We start from the raw sequence: 17,811 nt of genomic DNA on the forward strand, positions 1-17,811 counted from the left end.
ATATAAAGACAGGCCTCAGGCAAGTGCAGCATTCGAGAGCTGTGTAATAAAGGTGCAGGTCCTGAGTGACCTTGACTTCAGCATGTGCCTCGTGTGAGTCTGTACTGCAGGGACAGGACTTTACAGTGGCGACGAGTTATGGGATTACAGAATCCACAGAATGGCGACCAACGGCTCAGATGAAAAATACAATGCTGGAGATAATTGGGAGGACTTTATAGAAAGGCTCCAGCAAAGCTTTGTAACCAAAGACTGGTTAGGTGACGACAAGGCAGACAAGAGAAGAGCCCATCTCTTGACCAGCTTTGGCTCAAAAACATACGCCTTAATGAAGGACCCCGAGAAACCAGCAAGCAAGTCGTTTGAAGAGTTGAGCACACTGGTGAGAGACCAACTGAAGCCAGCGAGCAGCCTACACATGGCCAGACACAGGTTCTACAACTACAGACGCTGTGTGGGCCAGAGCATACCCGACTTTGTGGCGGAACTTAAGAGGCTGGCTAGCTTATGTGAGTTCTTCGATGAACTAAGGGGAGAAGTACTGAGAGACTTTTTTACTGAAAGAATAGGCCACGCAGGCATAATCTGAAAGCTCATAGAGACCAAGAACTTGACCCTAGAGGCAGCAGCACTGGTTGCACAGACATTCTTGGCAGGAGAAGAAGAAACGAGGTTGATCTACACTGCGGGTACGACAACTAACGAAACATCGGAACAAGGGGTTCATAGCGTGAAACAAGCCGCTGCCCCCACACACAGACAAAGGCAGGAGAGCAGGCCCTCAACAGCAGGCAGTGGCACCAGAAGCCATCAAGGGCCACATGAACGGCCGTTCACACCTCATCAACCCACAATGCGAGCAATCAACTACAGACTGAGAGAAGCTCAAGAGAGATCAGCCAGACGCAGCTCATCCTTCGGAAACAATGGAAGCGATCTGTGCTGGAGATGTGGGGGAAGGCACTCATCAAGGGAGTGTCGATTTCAGCATGCCGTTTGCAGAAACTGCAATTATACAGGGCATCTGGCTCGCATGTGCAGAAAAACAGCAGCTCGGCTGGTATACGAATCGGAAGAGTCGGAAAGCGGACCAGAACACGGTTGGGACAGTGCCCGGGACACCGAGGTACAGCGGGTCAACACGATCAATGGCCACTGTTCTTACAACAAGATGCCTCCAATAATGATGAGGATCCTACTCAACGGGATACCCGTCAACATGGAACTGGATACGGGAGCGAGTCAATCTCTCATGAGCGTTCAACAATTTGAACAGCTGTGGCCGCACAAAAGCAACAGACCAAAACTCACAAGGGTCGACACCAAACTAAGGACCTATACCAAAGAAATCGTCCCAGTCCTTGGCAGCGCCATGTATTCAGTCACACACAAAGGGACAGTGAACCGACTTCTCCTGTTGATTGTCCCCAGAGATCTCCCAGCACTGCTGGGGAGAAGCTGGCTGGCAAAACTAAATTGGAAATGGGATGATATTCACGCCATGTCAACAGTTCTAAGTCGATATGAACATCTCTTTCAGCTGGGTGTGGGCACCTTCAAAGGGGCTAAAGTTGAAATCTACATCACACAGGATGCTAGACCGGTCCACCACAAGGCTAGAGCTGTGCCCTATGTGATGAGAGAAAAGATTGAACATGAACTGGACAGGCTTCTGCGGGAAGGCATTATCTCACCCATGGAATTTAGCAACTGGGCAAGTCCCATCGTCCCAGTCATGAAGCCTGATGGATCCGTATGAATTTCTAGGGATTACAAGTCTACCATAAACAGAGTTTCCCTACAGGACCAATACCCGCTGCCCAGAGCGGAGGACCTATTTGCCACATTGGCTGGAGGAAAACTTTTCTCAAAACTAGATCTCACATCTGCGTACATGACGCAAGAATTGACCGAAGAGTCTAAGCTACTCACCACCATCAACACACATCGAGGCCTTTTCATGTACAATCGATGCCCATTCGGCATCAGGTCGGCAGCTGCTATATTCCAGCGCAACATGGAGAGTCTGCTCAAGTCCATCCCGGGGACGGTTGTATTTCAAGAAGACATACTTATCACGGGCAGGGACACCGACTCCCATCTCCGCAATTTGGAGGAAGTACTAAAGCGGTTGGATTGGGTAGGCCTAAGAGTTAAGAAATCCAAGTGTCTGTTTCTCGCGCCCGAGGTTGAATTTTTGGGCAGAAGGATTGCCGCTGATGGAGTCTGCCCAACAAAATCCAAAACCAAAACAATTTGTCTGGCACCCAGGCCCCGGAATGTCTCGGAACTGCGTGCCTTTCTCGGACTACTCAATTACTTTGGGAACTTTATGCAGAACTTAAGCACGCTGCTGGAGCCTCTCCACGTGCTATTCAGGAAGGGTGCGATTGGTTTTGGGGGATGCCCAGGAACGCGCCTTCAATAAGGCACGCAACCTTCTATGTTCCAACAGTGTTTTGGCTTTTTTTGATCCAGGTAAAAAGCTAGTTCTCACATGTGATGCATCAGCGTACAGGGTCGGGTGCGTTTTACAGCATGTCAATGGTGCGGGTAAATTACAACCCATAGCTTATGCCTCCAGGTCACTTTCACGGGCGGAGCATGGGGATGGTATGGTGGAGAAGGAGGTGCTCGCGTGCGTGTACGGTGTCAAAAAGATGCACCAATACCTTTTCGGGGCCAAGATCGCATTAAAAACCGACCACAAGCCCCTCACATCCCTGCTATCCGAGAGCAAGGCAATAAACGCCAATGCCTCGGCGCGCATTCAGCGGTGGGCACTCATGCTGGCGTCCTACGACTATACCATAAGGCACAGACAACTGCGCCGACGCGCTTAGCAGGCTACCCCTGGCGACCACGGAAGGGTCTGACGAACAGGACTGTGAGATAGTCATGGCAATCAGTGCCTTTGAGTCCACATGTTTGCCCATAACGGCTCGCCAAATCAGAGCCTGGACGACCAGCGACCCCACGTTATCCTTAGTAAAAAGATGTGTTTTAACTGGTGACTGGGCAGAGGCTCGCGATGCCTGCCCCGAGGAGATCAAACCTTTCCAGAGGCGCATGCATGAGCTATCACTACAAGCAGACTGCCTGATGTGGGGCAGCCAAGTAGAGGCAGAGAGGCATTCGTCCGGGAGCTCCACCGCGAGCACCCGGGGATCATTCTCATGAAGGCCATAGTCAGATCCCACGTCTGGTGGCCTGGCATTGACGCAGACCTGGAGCTCTGTGTCTGACGGTGCACCATTTGTGCCCAACTCAGTAATGCCCCCAGGGAGGCCCCCCGGGCCCCTGGCCCACCAAACCGTGGTCGCGGGTGCATGTAGACTCTGCGGGCCCATTCATGGGCAAAATGTTCCTCGTAGTAGTAAATGCATTTTCAAAGTGGATCGAATGCACCATTTTAAACTCGAGCACCACCTCCACCAATATAGCCTTGGAACTATATTTGCAACGCATGGCATTCCTGACATATTGGTCAGTGATAATGGTCCGTGCTTCACCAATGCAGAATTCCAAGATTTTATAGTTGACCACGTTAAGACGGCACTGTTCAAGCCGGCCTCCAACGGCCAGGCGGAGTGAGCAGTGCAAATCATTAAATAAGGCATGCTCAAAATCCAAGGTCCCACGCTGCAGGGCCGCCTGTCGCTACTGCTGCTGGCATACAGATCTCGTCTGCATTCATTGACTGGGGTTCCCCCCGTGCAACTATTGATGAAATGGACCTTAAAGACAAGGCTCTCATTAATCCTCCCAGACAGGCATGAAATCGTTGAGGCAAAGCGCCGTAAGCTAACTGATCAAAATTCGAGGGGGAGGTGGAATGAGATAGGGGACAAAGTGTTTGTGCTAAACTATTGCAGGGGTCCCAAATGGCTTGCAGGGACAGTAACAGGCAAGGAAGGAAACAGGCTACTGGTGATGCAAATGAACAATGGCCAAACCTGCCGGAGGCATGTAGACCAAGTCAAAAGTCGATTCACCAACAACACTGCTGAACCAGAGGCAGACTACAATGTGGAACTCACATCATACCTGGTGGACAGACAGAGGGAACAACCTGAGGAAAGGACAATCTCAACAGACAGCCCAGGCGAGATACCAACAAGCATACTGAACGAAACAGACAGCCCAGGCGAAATACCAGCAATCACACCGAAAGAAAAACAGGCACCAAGGCAAACAACTGAACCACAACTAAGACGGCTCCACGCGAGAGCGTAGACCACCTGAGAGACTGAATCTATAAAGACAATAAGACCTTGGGGGAGGGTGATGTCATGTATCTCACATTACTGTACATAACTGTATCTTACCATGCTATACATGACTGTAAATAGATATGGCCTGTAACCACAAGCATACCTTACCACCAGGAGTGCACTTGCAGGAGACACTGCATGCCTGTTCCACACAGGTATATAAAGACAGATCTCAGGCAAGTGCGGCATTCGAGAGCTGTGTAATAAAGGTGCAGGTCCTGAGTGACCTTGACTTCAGCACGTGCCTCGTGTGAGTCTGTACTGCAGGGACAGGACTTTACAGATATCTAGTCACTTTGCGAATGCCACATGATTGTTTTTCTGTTTTGTCGTTGCATATAATCTGTGCATTCTGTTCTCGATTATTGCCTTCCAAGCTAGATAGTTTGGGAGGCACAATGTGCTGGTGCCAGTCATCATTAGTACGAACCCTTTTTCTTCCTGGGAATTACAGCCTGGATTCCATTAGAAACAATTGCAAGCATTTTGAGACTTAAGAATGAAGTGAAATACTTTGTGCTGGACAAAAATGGGAAAAAGCGTACAGTACAGTTAGTTTTTTTTTTAGAACCTTGTCCAATGGCTGTTATATTATTTGTTTGTATTAATCATTCTCCTGTGCTGCTGCACACAGCGATTAAGAGCGAGTACAGTATTCAGCGCTCACAAGGCTAGAGTGTGGGGGAACATTGGACCAAGGCAGGGGAGGGGGAAAGAGAAAGAGGGAGCAAAGGCAGAACTACATCAGTGGGTGGGAAGCTAGCAAAATCTTTGAGTGGTTGGAGAGGGTTGTGCAAAACTCCTCTTCTGCTAGAGATGGTAGTTCATCTCATTAATGGGGATTGGTGCTACCTCATGCTTTAACTAGTTCCCAGTTTCTCTATCAGTGGGATGGGGAATGGGATGAGTAACAGTTTCTCAGTTATGGGGGACAATATAGGTATAAGATTACAGGCTGCATTTCATCAGCAATGCAAGGGTGAGTATTTCTTGGCTGCGTTTTCTGAGGGGGTGTGCTGCACACCGAATGCGGGATTGTGGGAGCGACGATCATCAAGTTTAAATGTGTCAATCATGGAATGTTTCCCTGACATGGCCTTTCAGATTTCACACTGCTGCAAGTTTATTGAGGAGTGAAAAAGTCTTGGTGACGACACTTTTTGTTTCATTTGCTGAGACATCACAACTGAAGGCTCGCTCAAATTTCCAATCAGCTGCGGACATGAAATGGGTCAAGTTTTGAGGCATGGTTGACTATTTGTCTTGTCGGGTAGGTGGGTTTAGAGATAGGGCTGGTCTGATTGGGAGAAAAAATGATTATTTACAAAACGGCAACCACTACAGAATATGTCTACAGTCTAGTGTGAGTGAGGCATGAAGGTTAGATGTCAGCTAAGAACAATCTGACATCAGGTTGCAGGCACTGAGGGCAAAGCGCTGCTGGATCAATCGTTGTGAGTACATTATCATCTTGCACTGGACGCTGCTCTGGGGGGGGGCGGGGGGGCGGCAGTCACCAGAGCCACCCGTCCTCACTCAACACACCCCTTGCCCTCAAACTCCATGTCAAATTTGCTGTTTAACATATCAGGGAAAATATGCTAGCCTATGAGAATTAGAAGAGCAATAGCTTCCAGAACAACCCAGACTTGTAAATATTTAAAAATAAATAAAAGTTCAGCTCACTGAACTGGCCACCCGCTGACGGTGCTCCGTAACTGTCGGTCGGCTTCAGGAAAGCAGCAATAACCCATGGCCTTGGGGGGAAATTTGTTAACATTAAAAAAAGAACTTAATGAAAAACCAGGACATAAAGAAACAATGCTTATATCTGTACTAAATGTATGTGACATCAAGCTGGATGAATGTGTGACAGGCAAGGTGTGACACCTTTACCATTGAAAACTCCAGTCACAGTGCCACCTATAGACATAATGGGTATGGCAGGCAGTTTGCCCATTATGGCAAGGCTTCAATGCAAGTTTGTGACAAAACGCATGCCCCATATATTGAAGTTTGTGTATAATAGATTTCTGACGTATCCAATGTGTCTGAAGCTCACAAAATATTCAGTCTTTCAGGAATTAAACATAAACATTGAACTGCTTTTTGAATAGACTTCTTGACAGTCAGGCATCTCATTGCTGAGTTACTTGTTCCATTTGCACCAATGCACCATTTCATAATGATGCAAATGTGGCTGCATAATATTTATAAAACAAAACAATGGAAGAGACATCAGGAAGTGGAGACACAGTTCTTTCAAAATACTTTCAACACCCATATTGCTTTCTTGTATTAATATAAGAAATAACTTAAAAGTTAAACTATTCACAAAAATTGCATATAAACTTGCATCCACAGTTTTCTCTCCCTCTTCCCAATATATAAATGCAAGTTGTGTGTCTCAATCCAAAGCACTGCATGTAATCTTTCTCGAATTCTCCCCTCCCCCACTTCATCATCCTCACCATTAATTCCCAACCAACTCATTTCTCATTTGGTTGAGCTAGCTGTTACTACATTTTTCTGTTTTCCCCTCCATTTTGTATATTCTTTTGCAGCTGTATTCCCGCAAAAAGAAACCCACTACACCCTTTCCTTTCTTGGTGCAAGAGGATTTTCCACTGTTTTTCAGTTATTACAAAGATATCTTTCTGTTATTAGAAACATAGAAAATAGGTGCAGGAGTAGGCCATTCGGCCCTTCGAGCCTGTACCGCCATTCAATGCGTTCATGGCTGAACATGAAAGATATCTTTCTGTTACTTTTCTAAGGAGCTCGTTGGAATCTTTTCATCGGGCAACAGTGAATCCAAAGGACCTCCTGATCGCTGCCTGCCATGGCATTTTCTGCATTTCCTTTACTTCTCTGGTCCTCATTATTTTTCTCGCTTTGAAATAGTTCTCCGAAATGCAGTCCTAACATATACAAAATACTCCAACATACATGGCTGTGTTCCATGCTATTAGACCCAATCATTGGAAAACAACAAATCCTCCAGCTCACCATGAGGCAGCACTATGGAAGATCCACTGGTAGAAATATTCAAAGTCTAAAATCGCACTCCGTATAGGAACTATATTAAATCAAAGCTTTTATGAGTAATTTTAAATAAAGTACAATCTTTTAGGGTAAAGAATGAAATAAACAGTCTGAAAAATGAAATAATTTTGTTAATGGCTTGATTGGCATTTTTAAAAAATATCTCATTAATGTAAATGATCATGTTAATGAACTATATGTAAGACATGTGTTTTAGTGCAGATAGTTTAGAAGTACTTAGCCTTTAGGTCATTAAATGAGACTTGAAGTATGTTTCAGTCTGCTTAATATTTCACTGCAATGTAACAAATCTGGAATAAATTAAGAAAAGTAGGAAAGAATTTTGAAATGTTTCCTGCACAAGATGTTTTCTTGGCCCCCGTGTGCTCATTCAAAATAAATGGTATTCAAATCCAAAGGGCTTGTCGATTTATTATATCTATTATATCTATTTCCTCCTTGTCTGAATTGATGTTGCCACAGTTTATATGGTGTTGTCAGTATCGTACAAATCCAGTGTGAACTGATCCTTCATTGCTCCAGTAACTAGTAAAGAATAAATAGATTTACAAAAAATGTGAAACTATGATGTGTCTCCCCCCCCCTCCTCCCGCCCATCCACCCACCTAAAGGTATTAACTCTTAGCATTACACAGTTTTCTGTTTTCCCTTACTGAGTGTCTCATCTCAGTGGGGGCAATTTGGGAGAGGTGGCGAATATAAGAGTTAACCAACAGCATTTTGATACATTTAATTGTGACAGACTCAAAAACCATGACTTCCGCCGCCCCCCACCCCCCTTCCCTTTTCCTTTCATTTGGGGACACTCAAGAGAGGGTGAACATTTTTTTTCAAAGTAAGGGTGGGAAAGGCTGCAGTTGTACTGTAGCTACTGGTCTCAGACTGGACACGTGTTGCTTGGGATGCACTGAGGTCCTTGGGATGCTTGAATGCACGTGCAGAGCTGCCGTCCCGGGCAGCTAATACTTGTGGGTGGGACCATTAGCCATTTACTAATGTAAAAATATTGAATGTAAGTTCAGAAAGTGTTTGGGAGGTCCAATTATTATACTGCACCCAGTGCAAACTCCAGCCATGTGACAGCAACTCCTGGAGTGGGACTTGCAGTGTTTGGCTTTAGTGGCCCAGAAATCCCGGCTTCCCCAGGTCCGTATGGAGTGTGCTCGGACCCAGGGAGGCCCTGCAAAAGCCGATTTTCAGCGCACAATGTGCATGCGGTGAAAATCAGCTTTTCCGATCTGTCAAGCTCAGGCTTGACAGATCGTCCATATCTCCACAGCCAGGACATTCGCTTGGGTAAAATTGCGGTATTTACCCATATCTTGCCCAGCGGATGTCCTGAAAACTCTTGCGCCTGATAAAAGCAGGCACATAGCCTACTTTTACAGGCGTAAGAGTTTTAAAACATACAAAAACATAGTAAAATAAAATTTTAAAAACACATTTTAATGTTAAAAACTCGGCCCACAAAGGTGTTTATTTTAAACTATAATTAAAAAAACTTTTTTAAAAAATCGGATTTTTTTTTAATATAAGACATTATATAACTTTAATTTAAATTAATCTCAAATATGTGGTGTATTTTTTTCTTATTTTTGCTTGATTGTTTAGGAGGGGGGTGTTTCTCAATTATAATGAGAACTAATTACGGAGTTCCCATTATTATAAATGAGAAAATATTGTACCTGGATTGGCTGCCCAGTACCATGTGACTCCAGCTCCCGTTTACGGAAGTCCCGACGTGCACGCGCTCTGATGCGCAGGGAATGGAGGCCTCAGGACCGGGATCGCTGGTGGGCGCAGCAGGAAAAGGTAGGTCCGCATCTTTTCTACCTTTTTCTGTCGCGTGCCCGAGGCAATCCCTCGACCGAGATTTCTGGGCCAGTATCTTCAGGACTTGGATCAAGACCTACTTCCTGAGTTGTACTACACCTTTTGCAATGATGCAAACCAGAAACTGCTTTCGTTGATGTAAAACTGGCACTATAATTGCACCGTACAAATCAAAGCAAAAGAAGGGGAAACTACATCAAACAGAAGTCCTAGTGAAATTAAGTCTTGATGTGCAAATACTTTCTGATCAGAATCATTAAAAAATCATGAAGATTTATTTGCTGTACAGCAGTACTGCACAACAATGCACAAGTCTCCCAACAGATTTTTGTTTTTAGAATTAATTACTGGAAGCAGCTGATAGAAGAATGATTTTCTAAAAAATATATTTTAACATCACAAATGGAGCTCATTACCTGGGATTTGTATGGCATGCAAAAGGCCATCAAAAACTAGTACAAATTTTCACTGTATAAGGATCTGAAGACTGCCTTTATGGTGCAAGATCAGCAATAAAGATAACGTCAGAGTCATTTTAGATACAAAAGGAAATCTGCTTCTTAAGTAGTTATGAAGTGTATTATTCACCTAAATACAGCACTATCCCTCTTTTAAAGGATATCATCACCAGAGAGAAATACCCTGAGGTTAGAGTTTGGGACTATGATGCCTGGAATGGCTCAGTGAGGATGTACAATCTTTATTGATGGCAGCCAGATGTAATTATCTGTCTACTGAACAGTGTCTTCCTGTAATCTTGTAATAGAAAGATTTAAAAACTAAATCAAAAATAGTCAGTGTTACATAAAGGTTTTGAGCATTTCACCATGTAGTAATAGCATTGTTTCATAATGGTTGCAACACACGAGTTCAGATAGTGACAGAATCCACAAGAGCAAGGGCTCAAAGTTTTTATAGTGCTTTAGACCCAAGAGTGTGTGTTGCCTTGAACACTCCCAATTTTTTTAATTGTATAATACGCCTCCTTTTCAGTTTAATTTTATTTCTGAGCTTTGCCTTCCATTACTGCTGCAAATACTTATTAACCGTTAAGACCATGGGGCCAAAATTGCCCTTTTTATAGCCCCATTACCATCTCCGGGGGGGGCCGTTCGTGCCGATCCCTTACCGCCCTGCGGGGAAATTGCCCCGCAGGCGCGAGGCTAACGCGGGCCGATGTCAACATCCGCCGCTGGGTCACCACGTAAAGGAGAAGCCTTTAGCAGAACGGGCCGCCATTTTATTTTGTTGGACCTCCATTTTGAATGCCGGGCCACTGGGCCAGTCGATCGCATCCCTGGTGACCTAGTGGCTGTCCAGTAAAAAGGCCTGCAGAGTGCGCAGTGGACCTCCCCTTTAAATGAAAGGGAGGGCGTTGTAGTGCGTTACTCAGCACCGCGTTGCCATTCAGCGGAGTGCCCCTCTAAGAATGCACAAAAAAATATGACCCAGTGCTTTATAGAGCTGTGGGCCGCCTTCTAACTGTGAGAAAGAAATCTTCATGTAATGGAAAATTTAAAGAAATATTGCTGTACACAGGTGCTTGAATTGTATTAACCATCTGGCCTTTAGAACCTGTGCGCTCTTGAGTCTTTACATTTTCAAATTCAGTAAATGCTCTTCTTTCCAGTCTTATACTAAGAATGGGTAAATAGGACTGAATGAACTGACAGCAATCGAAGGTTGAATTGCGCGTGATTACCCATTTAAACAGCATGCCCCCTTGTGTGATGTCTGCAACATGCGATTGTTTTATTTATTCAAAACAAAACGCTATAAAAAGAAAATTTAAAAATGATACTTTTCTTTGGCACTTTGAGTCATGAAGCACTGACCTCATGTATTATCAACAAAACTGATTTTCAGAGGATGTACATTACAAAGACAGGATAAACTGTACAGCAGAACTTTATTGGGGGGGAAACCTTATGTCATCAGTGTTCAAGAATTGGGCTGTGGGCAAAATGTGTCCCATGAGCTGTTTGATTTGGCTGGCAATGCTTTTGCCAGTTTCTTTCTTCTTTAAGTGGTGCTGCCAACTTTATCACCTTCAAGCTATTTAGCATTCCTTGGCCTCACACTGGAAAAGGCTGGTCCCTGATTGGTAGATTTTGATCATTCAGGAGCAGCCTTTACCAGCTCACCAACAAAAACTTGCATTTATATAGCACTTATAACGTAATAAGAAAAACGAAGGCGCTCCACAGCAATGTTCCCTTTAAGCTGCATGGATGCGCAGCGCTCCAGGGGATCCACGCAGCCACTCAGCTGGCTTTTAAATTGAAAAAACCTCGCCTGCATGGACTTTTGAATGGGCCACACAGCCCCTTTAAAGGGGCCGCATGGCCCCAAGTAATTACGGGGAGCATTGCTCCATAAGCACTGATATTTATGCTTATCACTAATAAATCACACGTGGCCCATAGAAACATAGAAACATATAAAATAGGTGCAGGAGTAGGCCATTCGGCCCCTTGAGCCTGCACCATCATTCAATGAGATCATGGCTGATCATTCCCTCAGTACCCCTTTCCAGCTTTCTCTCCATACCCCTTGATCCCTTTAGCCGTAAGGACCATATCTAACTCCCTCTTGAATATATCCAATGAACTGGCATCAACAACTCTCTGCGGCAGGGAATTCCACAGGTTAACAACTCTCTGTGAAGAAGTTTCTCCTCATCTCAGTCCTAAATGGCCTACCCCTTATCCTAAGACTGTGTTCCCTGGTTCTGGACTTCCCCATCATCGGGAACATTCTTCCCGCATCTAACCTGTCCAGTCCCGTCAGAATCTTGTTAGTTTCTATGAGATCCCCTCTCATCCTTCTAAACTCCAGTGTATAAAGGCCCAGTTGATCCAGTCACCTCTCATAAGTCAGTCCCACCATCCCGGGAATCAGTCTGGTGAACCTTCGCTGCACTCCCTTAATAGCAACAACATCCTTCCTCAGATTATGAGACCAAAACTGAACACAATATTCTAGGTGAGGCCTCACCAAGGCCCTGTACAACTGCAGTAAGACCTCCCTGCTCCTATACTCAAATCCCCTAGCTATGAAGGCCAACATACCATTTGCCTTCTTCATTGCCTGCTGTACCTGCATGGCAATTTTCAATGACTGATGTACCATGACATCCAGGTCTCGTTGCACCTCCCCCTTTCCTAATCTGCCGCCATTCAGATAATATTCTGCTTTCATGTTTTTGCCCCCAAAATGGATAACCTCACATTTATCCACATTATACTGCATCATGAATTGGCCCACTCACCTAACTTATCCAAGTCACCCTGCAGCCTTTTAATGTCCTCCTCACAGCTCACACCGCCACCCAGTTTAATGTCATCTGCAAACTTGGAGATATTACACTCAATTTCTTCATCTAAATCATTAATGTATATTGTAAAGAGCTGGGGTCCCAGCACTGAGCCCTGTGGCACCCCACTAGTCACTGCTTGCCATTCTGAAAAGGACCCATTTATCCCTACTCTCTGCTTCCTGTCTGCCAACCAGTTCTCTATCCCTATCAATACATTACCCCCAATACCATGTGCTTTAATTTTGCACACCAATCTCTTGTGTGGGACCTTGTCAAAAGCCTTTTGAAAGTCCAAATACACCACATCCATTGGTCCTCCCTTGTCCACTCTACTAGTTACATGCTCAAAAAATTCCAGAAGATTTGTCAAGCATGATTTCCCTATCATAAATCCATGCCGACTTGGACCGATCCTGTCACTGCTTTCCAAATGTGCTGCTATTTCATCTTTAATAATTGATTCCAACATTTTCCCCACTACTGATGTCAGGCTAACCGGTCTATAATTACCCGTTTTCTCTCTCCCTCCTTTTTTAAACAGTGGTGTTACATTAGCTACCCTCCAGTTTATAGGAACTGATCCAGAGTCAATAGACTTTTGGAAAATGATCACCAATGCAACCACTATTTCTAGGGCCACTTTCTTAAGTACTCTGGGATGCAGACTATCAGGCCCTGGGGTTTTATCGGCCTCCAATCCCATCAATTTCCCTAACACAATTTCCCGCTTTATAAGGATATCCTTCAGTTCCTTCTTCTCACTAGACCCTTGCTCCATTAGTATTTCCGGAAGGTTTTTCTGTCTTCCTTCGTGAAAACAGAACCAAAGTATTTGTTTAACTGGTCCGCCATTTCTTTGTTCCCCATTATAAATTCACCTGAATCTGACTGCTGGGGCTGATCACCTTGTGACCTTTAGGTTTAATGTAAACTCCAAAAGTGAGCACTGCAGGGGGAGCCTGCTTTATATAGAGAGGCAGCACGAGGTGCAGTAATGTGTGCCTCCCGGGCTTTCCCCACCTGTTGGCTATTACATGTAATTACATGGTACAGTGCATGGTAGAGGGTATGGCTGCAAATACATCACAATACTTCTCCCCCAAGTCTTCGATGCGGTTTACAGGTCAAGCCTGACCGGGGGTCTGCGCTCTCTGGTTGAGCGTCTGAGTTGGACACTGGGTGTGGGCGGCCTGACCGGAGTGTCACTGCCTTGTGGTGCTGTGGCTCTGGTCGGACTGTCCCGTGCGACGGGTTCTGTCTCTTGGTGAACCGCTGGTTCTGTTGCTTGTGGTTGGAAGTCGATGTCACTGTAGTCATCCAGCAGTTCTGGATCATCGGTGAACCTCAATTGGTTTGATCGATGTGCTTCTTGTAGGTTTGGCCATTAGTGAGTCTTACCACGAATATCCTACTCCCCTCTTTAGCTACGACAGTGCCTGCGAGCCACTTGGGGCCCGTACCAAAGTTCAGCACGAAAACAGAGTCATCGACATTGATACAACGCGTTGGAGTTGCGGTCATGATATGTACATTGCTTAAGATGCCGGTTTTTGACAATCTCACTTAAAATCGGGTGCACGAAGGAGAACCTTTTTTTGAGGGTCCTCTTCATGAGGAGTTCAGTGGACGGAACCCCTGTGAGTGAGTGGGGCCTTGTCTGATATGCAAGCAGCACGCGAGACAGACGGGTCTGCAAGGGGCCTTCCGTCACTCGCTGCATGCCCTGCTTTATGATCTGTACTGCCTGTTCAGCTTGGCCATTGAGACTGGTTTGAACGAGGCCGACCTGACATGCTTTATGCTGTTACAGCACATAAATTCAGGAAATTCGGAACTCGTAAAGCATGACCCATTGTCACTAACAAGGATGTCGGGCAGGCCATGGGTGGCGATCATTGTCCGAAGGCTCTCTATTGTGGCGGTGGATGTGCTGGATGACATTATAACACATTCGATCCATTTCGAATAAGCATCAATTACAACTAAGAACGTTTTTCCTAGAAAGGAACCCGCGTAGTCTATGTGGATACGGGACCAGTGTTTGGAGGGCCAGGTCCACAGGCTCAGGGGGGCTTCTCTGGGTGTGTTGCTGAGTTGCGTGCATGTGTTGCACTGGCGTACGCACGACTCTAAGTCTGCGTCGATGCCGGGCCAGCACACGTGCGATCTCGCAATGACTTTCATCATTACGATGCCGGGGTGTATGCTATGGAGATCCTTGACAAATAAATTTCTGCACTTTTTGGGCAGGACTACGTGATTTCCCCACAAAATGCAGTCAGTCTGGTCGGATAGCTTGTCCTTGCGCCGGTAAAATGGCTTAAAATCGCCATACATCTCTCCATACGTTGCCCAGTTTCCACTTAATATATAGTTTTTCACCTGGGACAGTAGTGAGTCTTGGCTGGTCCAGATTCTTATCTGGCGCGCCGTGACGGGTGACCCTTCGCCCTCAAAGGCTTCCATGGCCATGACCAGTTCCACGGGCTGCTCCGCTTCACCCTCGGTGGTGGCGAGCGGGAGCCGGCTGAGCACATCTGTGCAGTTATCGGTGCCTGGTCTGTGGCGGATCATGTAGTCGTAAGCAGACAGCGTTAATGCCCACCTCTGAATGCGAGTTGAGACATTAGTATTGATGCCTTTGCTCTCAGAGAATAACGACGTGAGTGGCGTGTGGTCGGTTTCTAGTTTGAACCGCCGGCCAAATAGGTACTGGTGCATCTTTTTTACCATGTACGCAAAAGCTAGGGCCTCCTTTTCGACCTTGGAAAGGCTGCGGGAGGCACACGCTACAGTTTGGAGCTTAGCCGATACATTCGCTTGCTGAAGCACACACCCGATCCTGTAGGATGACGCATCACATGCTAAAACAAGATTCCTACAGGGATCATACAGAGCCAGTAGTTTGTTTGAGCACAATAAGTTTCTGGCCGCCTTGAAGGCAAGAAATTACCCCAGACCCAGTCATCACCCTTACGGAGCAGTACATGTAATGGTTCAAGCAAAGTGCTCAGCCCAGGCAGTAAATTACCAAAGTAGTTCAGTAGTCTTAGGAACGAATGCAGCACCGTCATGTTGCATAGCCTCGGGGCCTTCTGGATCACCTCCATCTTGGAGTCTGAGGGTCTGATGCTATTTGCTGCGATTCTCCTTCCCAGGAATTCCACCTCTGGTGCCAAGAAGATGTATTTGGTTCATTTCAACCTTAGACCGACTTAATTTGGTCGGTGTAGTACCTCTTCCAGGTTATGGAGGTCTTCATCGGTGTCGTGTCCGGTGACCAAGATGTCGTCTTGGAAGACGACCTTTCCCGGGACAGATTTCAGCAGGCTCTCCATGTTTCGTTGGAAGATCGCAGTCGCTGAACGGATCCCGAAGGGGCACCGGTTGTATACGAACAGCCCCTTGTGTGTGTTTATGCACGTCAGCTTCTTAGACGATTCTGCCAGCTCCTGGGTCATGTACGCCGAGGTGAGGGCCAATTTCGAAAACAACTTTCCTCCTGACAGGGTCGCGAACAAATCCTCCACCTTGGGTAGCAGGTACTGGTCCTGTAATGATACTCGGTTTATGGTTACTTTATAATCTCCACAAATTCTAATTGTCCCATCACTTTTAAGAACGGGGACAATGGGACTGGCCCAGTCATTAAATTCCACTAGCGATATGATGCCTTCGCGCTGAAGCCGATCTAGCTCGACTTCTGCTTTCTCCCACATCATGTAAGGGACCGCTCTGGCCTTGTGGTGAACGGGTCTCACGTCTGGGCTGAGGTGAATTGTCACCTTGGCCCCTGTGAAGCTGCCGATGCCAGGCTGGAACAGTGACGGAAACTTGTCTAAGACCTGCGCACATGTGGCTTTCTCCACCGACGATAATGCTTTTACATCGCCCCATTTCCAGTTAAAATTCCGTAGCCAGCTTCTGCCAAACAGCGTGGACCCATTGCCGGGGACAATCCATAGTGGCAATTTATGCACAGAACCATCATGCAGCACCTGAACCATTGCACTTCCGAGGACCGGGATAATCTCTTTAGTGTCGGTGCGCAGCTTCGCGTCGATCGGGCTCAGCTTGGGCCTGTGTGCCTTGTTTGCCCATAACTTCTCGAGGGCCTTCTGGCTCATGATCACTTGGCTCGCACCCGTGTCCAGTTCCATCGGTACCGGTATGCCGTTCAGTTTAACGTTCATCATAATCCGGGGCTCTTGTTGGTAAAAGTGTGTACTTCATGCACGTGCACCCCATGTACCTCTTCCTCCTCGGTCATCTCTGCGCGATTCTCAGGATCTACGCTTGACCTCCCATCCTCCGCTACGTACATTCATTGGAGGTGCCCCATCATTGAGCAATTCTAACAGACATATTGTTTGAACTTGCACTGGTTTGCTCGATGAGCCCCTCCACAGCACCAACAACTTGCTGATGGACTTGCATTCACAGGTACTGATCTCTTCGCATTCGTCCATTGTTTTGGTGAGTGAGTCATCTCGGGTCGAGCAGAATTCTCATTAGCCCAGCTGGGGGCACTTCCCCTGTCTGCCGACGAATTTAGCATACTCACTGTGTTTGGCCCCGGGTGATTTCGAAGTTGTGAGTAGAGTTGCTTTGTTTCTTCCTGTCTGGTCATGTATGCCTGAGCAATTAGGGTGGCTTTGGCTAGGTCCAAGTCTTCCTCCGATAGCAATTTGCGGAAAATCCCTTTGTGCCCGATTCCCAAAACAAATAAGTCTCTGAACATTTCTTCAAGAACTGTCCTGAATTTGCATGGCCCAGCAGGACACCTTAGCTCAGCGCTGAACGCTGCCACGTCTTGGCCTATTCTGCACCGGTGGGTGTAGAAATAGTACCTCGCCATGAGCACACTGCGTTTCAGCTTTAGGTTAATTTCGAACTAGCTCGCACAGTTCTTCGTAACTTTTCCCAGCGGTTTTGTTGGGGCCAGTAGGTCCTTGATCAGTGCGTATGTCCATGATCCACAGACCATGAGGAGGACGGCCCTGCGTTTGCTGGCATTCGCGGCTCCTTCTAAGTCTTTCGCGACAAAGCATTGATCCAGCCAGTCAATGAAGTCATCCCAGTCTTCCCCGACGCACTATTGCTCGATGTAGTCAACGGTGGCCATAGCTGCGTATTAGTATCCCATCCTCGGCGCCAGTTGATATGTATGCTTATCACTATAATAAATCACACGTGGCCCATGCTGGAGCTGATCACCTTGTGACCTTTAGGTTTAATGTAAACTCCAAAAGTGAGCACTGCAGGGAAGCCTGCTTTATATAGGGAAGCAGCATGAGGTGCAGTAATGTGTGCCTCCCG

At 46.3% G+C, this 17,811-nt stretch overlaps 1 protein-coding gene across 7 annotated transcripts in view; it reads left to right on the plus strand.

Annotated features, from left to right (window-relative positions):
- Positions 1-17,811, plus strand: part of LOC139243687 (LIM domain-binding protein 2) — a 776,895-nt gene that overhangs the window by 343,979 nt on the left and 415,105 nt on the right. The window lies entirely within an intron of this gene.

The sequence above is a fragment of the Pristiophorus japonicus genome, chromosome 2, assembly GCF_044704955.1.
Source record: "Pristiophorus japonicus isolate sPriJap1 chromosome 2, sPriJap1.hap1, whole genome shotgun sequence".
Taxonomy (NCBI): Eukaryota; Metazoa; Chordata; class Chondrichthyes; family Pristiophoridae; genus Pristiophorus; species Pristiophorus japonicus.